General features: G+C 32.0%; 1 non-coding gene across 1 annotated transcript; it reads left to right on the forward strand.

The window, feature by feature from the left end:
* The first annotated feature begins 9,104 nt into the window (after positions 1-9,104).
* On the forward strand, positions 9,105-9,211 carry LOC139846139 (small nucleolar RNA R71). Its single transcript, XR_011758879.1, has one exon. It is a non-coding gene; the product is annotated as a small nucleolar RNA R71 (small nucleolar RNA).
* The last annotated feature ends 5,452 nt before the right edge of the window (positions 9,212-14,663 follow it).

The following is a 14,663-nucleotide window of genomic DNA, read 5'->3' on the forward strand; positions in this document are numbered from 1 at the left end:
ATAATCCCCCCCGACTTATATCCACACCGAGATATTCAGCAATCAAAGTAATAAATATACCACCTCCTATTATGCTATGCGGTCTCATCCCCCTAACCATAGGTGATAAATAATAACCCACACAATAAGGTATACTTACAGTGCTTTGTGGGTCTCGAATACACATGTGGTAAAACAAATCTTGTTTATTTACCTTTTTCTTGTTCTTACCTCGTTGTGTAATCGAATTGGCTAAAAACCTATGAATTACTCTTAATTCAGCTCTATCTATATCCAAATAAGAGTAATTCCCCCCTTTGAACCAGTGATGGCTAGTCATTTGACTCCATACACCATGTGTATCAAAATTTTCATCTATCTTTCTACCATTTAGTATCAACCCTCTACAATCGGCAGATGCTAACTCCTCAGGCGTATATATACGTAAAGCCTGAGCCATGTCTAGTAAAGACATGTGGTGCATCGAACCTCCTAACAAAAATCTAATAAAAGATCGATCGGTTAAACTAGCTACCCGATCATTTAATTCTATACTACACAACAATTCTTCACACCATACTTTATATACAGGTCTACGCATGGTGAATAAACGTACCCAGTCGTTAAAAGTAGAATTACCATACCTCTGTGCAAGTAATTCCCTAATTGGCCCGGCCAATTCTACAGCTTCTAATGGTCCCCATTCTATGACCCTAGGTACCTCAACAACTTTAGAATGAAGAGTATGAAAACCCCTTTGGTATTTTGGATAATCTATCCAAAGTCTGTCAAATCTCAGGTTCGGGTGCAAATCTTCCAAGTGCATATCAGAAAATGTCATGACTGGATGAGGTATATCTTGTTTGTAGTAGTTTTCCACCTCCTGTTGTTCTGCATTCTCAGCAGGAGCATTACGAGCTTGGGATGAAGATTCACCCCTTTCAGTCTGCAAAACATATCAAACACAATTTTTGTGCATCCAAATATGCATTAGTGTCAGCAAAATCATCAATCAAAATAATTACAATGACATGATCAATTTATATCAAACTTAAGCTCATTTTCATATTTTCATCAAATCTACACTTTTTCAAATAAGCATATACGAAAATGTTCGCCAAGTTCATAAGCATTCAACTCAAATAACATGTCAAAATAATCATTACTAGCAATTAAACAAGTTTCAAATGGCGTTATCTTTCAAAAATCAAGTTCATGAATTTTAGACTTGAAAAAGTCCACTTTAATTCTCAAAATCATGTTTAGGCTCAAAGTTTGGATCATTTAACTACCTAAACATGTTACACTACTTAATTTAGCAACAATTCATGACAAAAATTGACCATAACCTGTTTATATCAAAAAGCCCCAAATTGCTCAAGAACACAAACCCTAGATTACTCAAAATTTAAAGTTTAAGGCTTCTAATCATATTAAATAGTATCAATCTAGGTTATACAAGCATAATACATAAACAATTTAAGCATAATTACACTAAAAAGCATCAAAATCAAATTGGGGAAAAAAATTGCTCAAGAACACTAATTTTCGGATTAAATGGTGTTTAGGTGTAGAAATTTACCGTTTTTCTTGAGTAATTCCTTGATAACATCCTTCTCAACATGATTTTAGTAAAAGATTTGATGATTAACGGTCAAAAATTGTGAATTTGGGGGTGTTTTTTTGAGTTTTTGCGGGTTTTATCGCAGTGTTTTCGTGGGTGTGGGTTGGGGACTGATCAGTTCTGCCCCTTTTATTTTTTTTCGGTATTTTTGGAACTCCGCGAGTCGCGGTGTTTTTCCATTTCAAACTCCGCGAGTTGCGGAGTTTGTATTTTTTTTTTTAACAAACCTTAACTTGTAAAACAAATATAAAATAAATTTAAAATTTTGTTTTCCTTTGTTTTAGGACGAGGTCGTTTCGGATCGATGTCCTAGTCCGTCCCTTGACAAAATTTTAAAATTTGTCTTTTTGTAGCGATTGTTTTAAAAGCTAAGATTTTTGGTTTTTTTTAATGTTTTTGGCATACTTTAATTCAATAAGATTAAAAATAATGATAATAAAAGTTCTCGTCCCTCCCTCGGGTAAAGCAATTTCGGTTCAACGACCTAGTCTTCAACTTACGATGAATTTTAAAAATCATATTTTTAACTTAATAAAATAAAGTAAATTTTTGTTTTTAAATTCACACAACTTAAATATAAAATTCAAAATTAATATTAAAAATTCACACCAAACTTACAATTTAAAATGCATAAAAATAAAATTCATATTTTAAAAATTAAAAATTCACACCAAACTTAATTTAAAAATTCATATTATAAAATCACAACAAACTTATATTAATTTTTCAAATATTTACAATTTTAAATATATTGATTTTACAAAGTTTACAATATTAATTTAAGATTTATATATTAATTTTAAAAACATGGTAAAAATAAAATTAAAAATCTTTTTGGCTTTTTATCCCACTTTAATCAATCAAATATTATCAAAAATATACGCCCCTATTTTCGGTAAAGTAATTTCGGTTCCATGACCTAATTTAACTCATGACGAATTTTTGAAATATTTTGGGTTGATTGATTAAAGATATTTATACCTTAAGAATAAACGTTAAATTTCGCAGTGATGTAATAAATTTTTGAATGATATCAATAATTTCGGTCGCCAAACCTAATTTTATTCAATACCAATTTAATACTTTATAGCGAACAAATTAGCGTTTATTATCAAAAGGTTAAAAATAAAAATAAAAAATAAAAACTGTACAGACTTACCTGTGAGATAGTATTCTTAGTTATATGATCTATCCCATTCATAAGATAGTCGGTTTAATTGGTTTTCCATGGCTACATAGGCGTAACCTCGAGCATTCAGTGTCTTTTCTTCTAAACATATGAACGGTCCGTCTCTGCATAAAGTAATAAATTTGGTATTTGAATAGGTTTGATTATTTGAACATTTACCTCCATGTGACCATTTTCCGCATTTGTGACATCTTTCTAGGTGTCGTGCTCTTCTTTTCGCTGCGGATTTTGATTTTCCTTTACCAAATTGTAACTTATTATCTTCGCATCTGGATTCTTTTCTTACTCCATCCAATCTTTCTCTGATTACTGATACTATTTCACTCGGAAGTGTGTCATTATTACGTTTAGTGATCAAAGCGTGTAGCATTAGACCATGGTTTAATTCACAGGCAGTCTTCATTTCGTAAAAACCTAAAAAAATAAAAATTCAGAATGGGGGGAGAAGACTAGTTCTTTAGGGTCTGCTAGGGAAAGACCATTCGGGTTCCATTTTCGAGAACTACACGAAAACAGACAATCTAACTCTAATAGAAATACATAAACCCCCTATACTTAGTTGAAATTGTGATTAACATTATTTTCAATTGAATCATTAACAACTTGTATATCTTTGACTTTTACTTCAATCCATTTGTTGATTTCCTCCGTAACTTTCACAAATTCAACTAACATTGCCTTTTCTTTTGACGATAAATTGGATATTAATCGGTTATATAACTTAAAGTTTTCTTTAATCTTAGCATCGTGAATCCGTTTATAAAGTTTATTCGTTGAACTGTTAAAAATGGGTTCATCTAATTTCATATCATCAACGGCATTCCTTGTGATTGGATCATCATTAAGTGTTTCTTCATCTTCCCCACACTTATGCGTTTTTATTGGTCTAACAGTTTTGGTTGGTGGAGATCTAAACTTTCGGTTCACAAAGGTGATCGATGTATCACCATCCCTAAGTGTCATTCTACCTTCTCTTACATCAATGAATGCCTCGGTGGTTGATAAAAATGGGCGACCTAGAATTAGAGGAATATCAAGGTTTTCCTCCATATTAATCACTATGAAGTTTGCAACAAAGGTCAAACTTCCCACGTTAACAAGTAAATTATTTGCTATTCCAACCGGGTGTTTAATGGTTTGGTCAAATGATTGAACACCTATTTTGGTTGGTTTTAATTTACCCATGCCTAATCTTTTGTATAAGGAAAGAGGCATAATATTTGCACTTGCTCCTAAATCTGCGAGTCCATTATATACAGCACCATCATTAAGCAAGCAAGAAATGATAAATTCACCCGGGTCTCCTGCTTTAGTAAGTCGAGTTGGTTTGTAAACCTTTTTCGGGTGTTCTTTCCTTGGTTCTTTCACTTCTATTTGAATTTTTTGTTCACATTTTTCTTCGTTTCTTGGAATGGGAGGTTTGTATAAGAATTCTTCTTCATCACTCAAATTTGAATCCTCCTTATTTTCTAATTTTGATTTTTCATATGTTGTTGATAACATATTTATGTTTTCATTTTGAAGGTTTTCTTTGGTGGTGAAATTATGATTAACTTCATTGTCAACTTCCATCGGACCATGTGTGTAATGTTTAACTCTGTGACCATTAACTTTAAATTCAATCCCATTTGAATTTATTAATTCTATCGTTCCGTATGGGAAAACTCTTTTGACTATGAATGGTCCAGACCATCTTGATTTCAATTTTCCAGGAAATAGCTTGAATCGTGAATTGAAAAGAAGAACTCTGTCTCCTTCTTTAAATTCTTTTGAACTTCTGATTCTTTTATCATGCCATTTCTTCGTTCTTTCTTTATAGATTAATGAATTTTCGTATGCTTCATGTCTTAATGCTTCTAATTCATTTAGTTGACTTAATCGTAGATGTCCAGCTTCATGTAAATCAAGATTACATGTCTTCAAAGCCCGAAATGCTTTGTGTTCAATTTCTACTGGAAGATGACATGCTTTTCCATAAACAAGTCTAAAAGGTGTGGTTCCAATTGGAGTTTTGTAGGCTGTTCTAAAAGCCCAGAGTGCATCCTCCAATTTAATGGACCATTCCTTCGGATTTGATCCTACGGTTTTCTCTAGAATACGTTTTAAAGCTCGGTTGGTATTTTCAACTTGTCCACTTGTTTGTGGATGATATGCGGTGGAGATTTTATGAGTTACTCCATATCTTTTAAGAACTTTCTCAAGTTGATTATTACAGAAATGAGTACCCCGATCACTTATTAAAGCTTTCGGTGTTCCAAACCTTGCAAAAAGACGTTTTAAAAAGTTGACTACAACTCGTGCATCGTTAGTTGGGAGAGCTTGTGCTTCCGCCCATTTAGATACATAATCAATGGCTACGAGAATATAGAGATTATTATGAGATTTTGGAAATGGACCCATAAAGTCAATACCCCAAATGTCAAATACTTCACATACTTGAATGACATTTTGTGGCATTTCATCACGTTGACTTATTTTTCCAGCCCTTTGACAAGCATCACAGGATTTGCAAAGAAGGTGTGCGTCTTTGTAAATTGTAGGCCAATAGAATCTAGCATCATAAACTTTTCTTGCTGTTAGTTGAGGCCCATAATGCCCTCCTGTTGGTCCTGTGTGACAATGGTTTAAAATTTTACTAGCTTCATCTCCGAATACACATCGGCGTATTATTCCATCTGGACAACTTTTAAACAGATGTGGATCTTCCCAAAAATAGTGTTTTATATCACTGAAGAATTTCTTTCGTTTTTGGTACGATAATCCTTTTTCAAGGAATCCACAAACTAAGTAGTTTGCATAGTCTGCAAACCATGGAATTTCATTATAATCTATCTTCAATAGATATTCATCAGGAAAGTTGTCTTGTATGGCCGATTCATTTAGAACTTCTAATTCAGGATTTTCAAGACGAGAAAGATGATCAGCGGCGAGATTTTCTGCTCCTCTTTTATCTCGGATTTCAATATCAAATTCTTGTAAGAGTAAGATCCAACGGATTAATCTTGGTTTAGCATCTTGTTTCGAAAATAGGTATCTAAGAGCAGAATGGTCGGTATAGACCACCGTTTTAGCTAGAACGAGATATGATCGAAATTTGTCAAAAGCAAAGACAATAGCAAGGAGTTCTTTTTCAGTAGTTGTGTAATTCGTTTGTGCTCCTTGTAACGTCTTACTGGCATAATATATAGGTTGAAATCATTTTTCAATCCTTTGTCCTAAAACGGCTCCCATTGCAAAATCACTTGCATCGCACATTAGTTCAAATGATAGATTCCAATTTGGTGTTACCATGATCGGCGCATTAGTTAGTTTCTCTTTAAGAATATTAAAAGATTTGATACACTCATCTGAAAAGATGAATGGAGCATCCTTTTCTATGAGTTTATTCATAGGAGTGGCAATTTTAGAAAAATCTTTTATGAAATGTCGGTAAAAACCGGCATGCCCTAGAAAACTCCTAACTCCTCTAACATTGGTGGGATGTGAAAGTTTAGCAATTACATCTACTTTAGCTCTATCCACTTCAATTCCTTCCTTCGAAATTTTATGACCAAGAACGATGCCTTCTTTAACCATGAAATGGCATTTCTCCCAATTAAGTACTAGATTTGATTGTTCGCATCTAATAAGCATTCGTTCAAGATTAGCTAAAAATGATTCAAATGTATCACCGAAGACTGAAAAGTCATCCATGAAAACTTCCATGCATTCTTCTATCATGTCGTGAAAAATCGCCATCATACACCTTTGAAAGGTTGCAGGGGCATTGCAAAGTCCAAATGGCATGCGTTTGTAAGCAAAAGTACCATAAGGGCACGTGAATGTGGTTTTCTCTTGGTCCTCGAGTGCTATTGGAATTTGAAAATATCCGGAAAATCCATCTAGAAAACAATAGCAACTATTTCCGGCTAATCTTTCCAACATTTGATCAATGAAAGGTAAGGGAAAGTGATCTTTTCTGGTGGCATCATTTAATTTTCTATAATCAATACACACACGCCATCCTGTTACAGTCCTAGTAGGAATAAGCTCATTTTTCTCATTTGTAATGACAGTCATGCCACCCTTCTTAGGCACGCATTGAACTGGGCTTACCCATGGACTATCAGAGATTGGATAAATTAGACCTGCATCTAGCAGTTTAATAATCTCTTTCTTAACTACATCTTGTATATTAGGATTTAGTCTTCGTTGGCGTTGCACATACGTTTTATGACCTTCTTCCATAAGGATTTTATGTGTGCAATACGAAGGACTTATTCCTTTAATATCATGAATCTTCCATGCAATGGCTGGTTTATGAGCTTTCAACACAGAAATGAGTTGTGATTTCTCATTTTCAGTAAGAGAAGACGATATTATTATAGGTAATTCAGATTCACCATGTAAATAATCGTATTCCAAATAGTTTGGAAGTGGCTTTAACTCTAATTTCGGTGGTTCTTCTATCGATGATTTATATCGATATCTGTCTTCTTCTTTTAGCATTTGAATTTCTTCTGTTGTTGGTTCATATCCATTAGCTATAAGTGTAGCTAACATTTCAGTTTCATCAATTTGTTCTGTTCCTTCTCCTAAAGAACATTCTCCTGTTCCTTGTAATTCTGGAAATTCTTCTAATAATTCTGCATGTGCATCTATAGTTTGAATATAATAACATGTATCATCTGCAGATTGTGGTTGTTGCAATGCTCTATCAACTGAAAAGGTAACACTCTCATCCTCTATACTTAGGGTCAATTTCTTACCGAACACGTCTATCATTGCTTTAGCCGTGTTTAAGAATGGTCTTCCTAATATGAGAGGAACATGAGAATCTTCTTCCATGTCCAGAACAACAAAATCTACTGGAAATACTAAAGTACCAACTTTAACTAGCATGTTCTCCATTATCCCTCTAGGATATTTTATTGATCTATCGGCTAGTTGTATGCTTATTCTGGTTGGTTTCAATTCTCCAAGGTCTAGTTTAGCGTATAGTGAATACGGCATTAGATTTATACTAGCACCTAAGTCTGCCAATGCTTCTATTGAACTAAGACTACCCAGAAAACATGGAATTGTGAAACTTCCTGGATCAGATAATTTTTCTGGTATCTTATTCAACAGCACTGCTGAACAATTAGCATTATGGTAACAGCCGAGAGTTCTTCCATTTTCTTTCTATTTGAGATTAGATCTTTCAAGAATTTAGCATATCTAGGCATTCCTGAAATCACATCAATGAAAGGAAGATTTACATTTATCTGTTTAAACATATCCAAGAATTTGGATTGCTCGGCTTCAAGTTTCTCTTTCTTCATTTTACTCGGGTAAGGAAGTGGTGGTTGGTATGGTTTAACATAAGGTTTATCCTTAATTGTGTTATCTTCATTAACCTTTTCAACTACCGGTTCTTTTTCCTTATCTTGATTAGGTTGTGGTTCTTGTGGAGTAGGAATAGCTTCATCAGAAGTTACAAGTATTTCAGGTGGTTTAAGTGTTGTACCACTTCTTGTGGTAATGGCTTTAGCTGTTTCATTCCGGGGGTTAGCATTTGTATCACTAGGTAAACTTCCCGGTTTTCTTTCACCTATTAACCTTGCTAGGTTACTTACTTCTTGTTCCAGATTTTGAATAGAAGCTTGTTGATTTCTAAATGCTTGAGCATTTTATTCATTGGTTTGTTTTTGAGATGTGAAAAACTGCGTTTAAGTTTCAACTAGCTTCGTCATCATATCTTCTAAATTCGGCTTTTTATCATCGGTTTGTGGTGGTTTGTTTTGAAAATTAGGTCTTTGTTGGTTGTAAGTATTGTTAGATACTTGTTGATTACTAGGACCTTGTTGGTTGTTGTATGGAATATTTCGGTTATAATTCTGGTTTTGATTGTAAATCGGTCTTGGCGGTTGATAATTATTCTGATAATTATTTCCAGGCCTTTGGTTTAGATATGAAACATTCTCTCTTTGTTCCATTGTTAATTCAATACTGAGACAATCTTTTGTCAAATGTGGTCCTCCACACTGCTCACAACTAATTCGTATTGAGTGAATATCTTTAGTCATCTTTTCCATTCGTCTCTCGACAGCATCTATATTTGCGGAAATGGAATCTAAGTCATGGCTAGAATCGGCTGTAGCTGCTTTAGATGATCTAAAGATATCTTTTTCTTGGTGCCACTCATGTGAGTGGGAAGCAGTGTTATCAATAATTTTGTAAGCATCAGTTTAGGTTTTCTTCATAATGGAACCACCAGCTGCTATATCTATGTCTTTTCTTGTAGTGATGTCGCATCCTTGGTAGAATATTTGTACTATTTGACAGGTATCTAAACCATGTTGCGGACATCTTCTCAATAACTTTTCAAATCTTGTCCAAGCCTCATATAGAGTTTCATTTGGCTTCTGTGTGAATGTAACAATTTCTCCTTGAAGTCTTACGGCTTTAGATGCAGGAAAGAATTGTTTAAGAAATTTTTCAACTAAAACATCCCATGTATCAATCGCCCCTTCAGGTAACGATTCCAACCAATCTTTGGCTTCTCCCTTTAAAGTCCAGGGAAATAACATGAGATATATCTGTTCATCTTCTACTTCTCTTATTTTAAATAGTGTGCAGATCCTATTAAAGGTACGAAGATGTTCATTTGGATCTTCCTTCGGCGCACCACTAAATTGGCATTGATTAGTCACCATGTGTAGAATTTGTCCTTTGATTTCATAATCTGGCGCATTAATGTCTGGATGAGTAATTGCGTGACCTTGGCCAGTGCGTTTAGCTCTCATTCGGTCTTCCATACTTAAAGGTTCCAGATTCTCCATAATTGAATTTGTTGAATCGGAATCACTAGAGGATTCTGATTTAATGGTTCGTTCCTCAACAATCTCTGTTTGAATGATTGGTGGTTCCGGAGGAAAATTTAATGGTTCAGGATCTATGAATCGTCCCTGAATATTCTCCGGATTCTCAATTGTGAGGTCGGGTTCAAAAAATGGATTATCGGAAATTTGAACTGGAGTACTTGGTCGACTGGATGACGATTCTAAAGAAAAATCAACGGCGGTAATATTTGCTAAATGTCTTGATCTAGTTACAGGTGGTGAACGTACAAAAGGTGGTGAACGTCTTGCTCGGTGCATTCACTGAATATCCTATTAGTTTTTAAAAGGAAAGAAAAATTATAATAAGTTATCCAATCAATAGACTTTTCTGATTTTGCCCACGTTTCGAATAGCCAAAAGATGCAGCAGAGGGGCAGGATTCGTTTGGTCTCAATATAATTGAGGACTGTTTGGCTCCAATAATCCGGTCCACATACAAATCCAACTATTACTACGAACCAGAAAATTTTGATGTCTATCAATTTACCCACTTAAAATAAATTTTCGTAATTTTAAGAAATTTAGATAAGAAGTAGAATAAAAATCTATGTCCTAAAACTAGAATAGCGAGAAATAAGAAAGAAAAAGAGTTCGTCGAAAAAGGTCGAAAAAGAAAAATGGTTGAAAAATAAAAGGTGACGGAAAAATAAAAGAAACTTATAACACTTAAAAACACTTGACTAACCTAACCTTATTACTACAACTAACTTAAAATTATAATCACAAATTGAGATTACTAATTGGAATGATAATTGATACATAGGTAAAAGTCGTCTAAAAATATTAAAGCTTACAGAAAAAACTAAATCCCAAATGGAAATAACTTAAAAAGAAACTAAAACTTAAAAAGGCGTCGCAAAATTCTAAAGTACCTAAATCTTAGTCTAAAGAAAAAGCACTTAAGGAATTCTACGGCAAAGCCTAAAAATCTAGAAGTAAAAATAACTATGGCAAAAACTAAGTTTAAAACTAAATATGAGCTAAAAATACAAATATTACGCTAAAACGATTAAAAAGGGACAAAATATAAAAATAAACTAAAAGTTGTAAAATGTACAATTTTTATAAAAATATTATTTTTATATTATTTATTTTATAAAACTATTAATTTATATATATAATAAAACTAATTAAAATTTAAAATACAATTTAATTTAAAAACTTAAACTAATTATATTAATAATTAAGTAATTAGGGTTTATTAATAATAATAATTAATAATTACCCGTAATAAATGCTGATTAGGGTTTCTGTCGGTGTCAGGGTGGCTTCGCGAGTTGCGGTATTCTAAGCAGCAAACTCCGCGAGTCGCGGGGTTCCAATTTTCAGCTCAGGTACAGTTTAAAATTTGACGCGTTTTTTTTTTTTTATATTTTTTTCTGTTTTCTGTTTTAAAATCTAAAATATTTATATAATAAAAACTTATATTTAAAAACTAAAATAAAAATAGAACTACTTTATAATTTTAAAAATATCTTAAAAATAGATTTATATATATATTAATTTTTTTAAATAAAAATATTTAAATAAAACTTATATTTTTATAAAATAAAAATAAAGAAACTTTATAAAACTTAAATATTTGACAAAATCTTAAAAAAAAAATATATAAATTTTTGTTTTCTTTTTATATTTTCGAATAATAAAAAAATGTATTTTTACAAAAGTGAATTTTAATAAAAGTAAACTAAAAATAAAAATCTTTTTTTTTTAAATATTTAGCGTTGCGCTTTTGGCGTTTAAGAGTTCCCCGGCAGCGGCGCCAAAAATACTTGATAGTTAAAGCTAAAGGGTATAAAATACTATTAAATTTTAGCAGGAAATACTATTAAATACGATACAATTTTACACAAGATATTTATTTATTTAGAGAATGGATATACTTAAACCTTGCTACAACACTTATAGGCAGTGTACCTAATCGTACAGTAGTGTAGTTTTTAGTAAGTCTGGTTCGTTCCACAGGGAAAATCTTTAAACAAAGCTTAACGCTATATTAGTTTACTTTTATAAAAATACAAATATATATATAAGTAATATTATTATTATAAAGGGGGGTTTTTACCGTTTAATGACCGGTTTGTCGATTTTAAAACTTTAGTCGCAGTTAAAACCAAATGTAAAATAATAAATAAATACAAGACTTAATTTAAAGCGTAAAGTAAATAACGATAATGAAATTGCGAATAATAAAAGTGCGATAAAATAAACTTGCGATAATTAAAAAGTACGATAATTAAAAGTGCAATTAAATACAATAACAATAAAAATGCGATAATTAGAAGTGCAATTAAATATAAAATAAAGGAAATTAAATATGAAATAAAAGAATTATGCTTATTTAAACTTCCATAATCATGATGTTTGACGTGTTGATTTTAGTTTTATGCCCATGGGTTAATTGTTCTTTATCCTGGATTATTTAATATGTCCATACGGATTTGTTCATAATAGTCCATCAGTCATAAATATAAAGAGCGAAAGCCTTCGTCAAATTATTCTTATTCCCGAAGTCAAATATTCCAACTAATTGGGGATTCAAATTGTAACAATGTTTTAATACTTTGTTTAATGAATACGCCAGGTTATCGACTGCGTGTAAACCAAGGTTTTACTACTTTGTTAACAATTACACCAATTACCCTTGAATGTAATTCACCCCTGTTTCAACAAGTCTATTAACTATTAATCCAGTTCCGTGTCCGGTAAAATGAATAATTATTGGTATTTATAGATATCTCGCCCACCGTACCCAGTCAAGCGTATGTGGTTATATATAAATACGTCGAATTATAAGTTTGTATATTAAATTAACAAGGTATTGTTTAGTTAATATAAAACTCATTAATAGCCCATAGTCTAATTTTCACAAGTGTCGTTCTTTTATCCAAACCCCAATTATGGTACAAGGCCCAATTACCCAATTTTAGTAATTAGCCCAACATCATGATTACTTCGGATTAAATAAGCATAATAATAACTTAGTTACGAGACATTAAATTAAAAAGGTTGAACATAACTTACAATGATTAAAAATAGCGTAGCATTACACGGACAGAATTTCGACTTACACCCTTACAACATTCGCTAACATACCCTTATTATTAGGATTAAAATTAAAATATAAATTATAAATAAATATTACGTATATAGATAGAGAGATTGATATATTATGGATGGAAAATTGATCAGAATTCGTTGGGCTTTATAGGGAGTTTCAGTTTTTGGGGCTCCGCGACTCGCGGCCCTTTCCTTCTTCAAACTCCGCGAGTCGCGGAGTTTGTTTTTACAGCTCACCCACATTTGGCTCTTTGTTTGCCGACGATTTATTTTATAAATATAATATATATATATAATTAATATAATTAATTATATATTATATTATATTTATATACATAGTTAACTTGTAATTTTTAGTCCGTTGCGTCGAGCGTTGAGAGTTGACTATGGTCCCGGTTCCGGATTTTTGAACGTCCTTGCGTACTATTTTATATCTTGTACTTTGCGTTTTGAATCTTGTACTCTTGTAATTTCGAGACGTCTCTTATCAATAATTGGAACCTCTTTGATTGTATTTTGTACTTTTGAGCTTTTTGGTCGTTTGCGTCTTCAATTCGTCGAATCTGTCTTTTGTCTTCACCTTTTAATATTTAAACGAATATCACTTGTAAATAGAACAATTGCAACTAAAAGCTTGTCTTTCTTGGGGAATAATGCTATGAAATATATGTTCGTTTTTAGCATTATCAATGGTTCCCACATGGTTAGGTGACTCACATGGGCTGCTAAGAGCTGATCATTGGAGTGTATATTGTAGTGACCCGAACTTTTCCATGTTTATATATATATTAAGTGAAATTGTTATTTACATGATTAAGTGTTTCCAACATGTTAAGCAATCAAACTTGTTAAGACTTGATTAATTGAAATAGGTTTCATATAGACAATTGACCACCCAAGTTGACCGGTGATTCACGAACGTTAAAACTTGTAAAAACTATACGATGACATATATATGGTTATATATATAGTTAACATGATTTTATTATAAGTATGTATCTCATTAGGTATTTTAACAATGAGTTATATACATAAAAATGAGACTATTAATTTAAGAAACTCGAAAACGATATATATAACGATTATCGTTATAACAACGTCTTACTAGGTACATATGAATCATATTAAGATATTGATACACTTGGTTAATTATGTTAAATGATAATTAAATATATTATTAAGTGTATTAACAATGAAATACATATGTAAAAATAAGACTACTAACTTAATGATTTCGAAACGAGACATATATGTAACGATTATCGTTGTAACGACATTTAACTGTATATATATCATACTAAGATATATTATATATCATAATATCATGATAATATAACAATTTAACATCTCATTTGTTATAATAAACAATGGGTTAACAACATTCCACAAGATCGTTAACCTAAAGGTTTCAAAACAACATTTACATGTAACGACTAACGATGACTTAACGACTCAGTTAAAATGTATATACATGTAGTGTTTTAATATGTATTCATACACTTTTAAAAGACTTCAAGACACTTATCAAAATACTTCTACTTAATAAAAATGCTTACAATTACATCCTCGTTCAGTTTCATCAACAATTCTACTCGTATGCACCCGTATTCGTACTCGTACAATACACAGCTTTTAGATGTATGTACTATTGGTATATACACTCCAATGATCAGCTCTTAGCAGCCCATGTGAGTCACCTAACACATGTGGGAACCATCATTTGGCAACTAGCATGAAATATCTCATAAAATTACAAAAATATGAGTAATCATTCATGACTTATTTACATGAAAATAAAATTACATATCCTTTATATCTAATCCATACACCAACGACCAAAAACACCTATAAACACTTTCATTCTTCAATTTTATTCATCTAATTGATCTCTCTCAAGTTCTATCTTCAAGTTCTAAGTGTTCTTCATAAATTCCAAAAGTTCTAGTTT

The sequence above is a fragment of the Rutidosis leptorrhynchoides genome, chromosome 4 (genome assembly GCF_046630445.1).
Source record: "Rutidosis leptorrhynchoides isolate AG116_Rl617_1_P2 chromosome 4, CSIRO_AGI_Rlap_v1, whole genome shotgun sequence".
Lineage (NCBI taxonomy): Eukaryota > Viridiplantae > Streptophyta > Magnoliopsida > Asterales > Asteraceae > Rutidosis > Rutidosis leptorrhynchoides.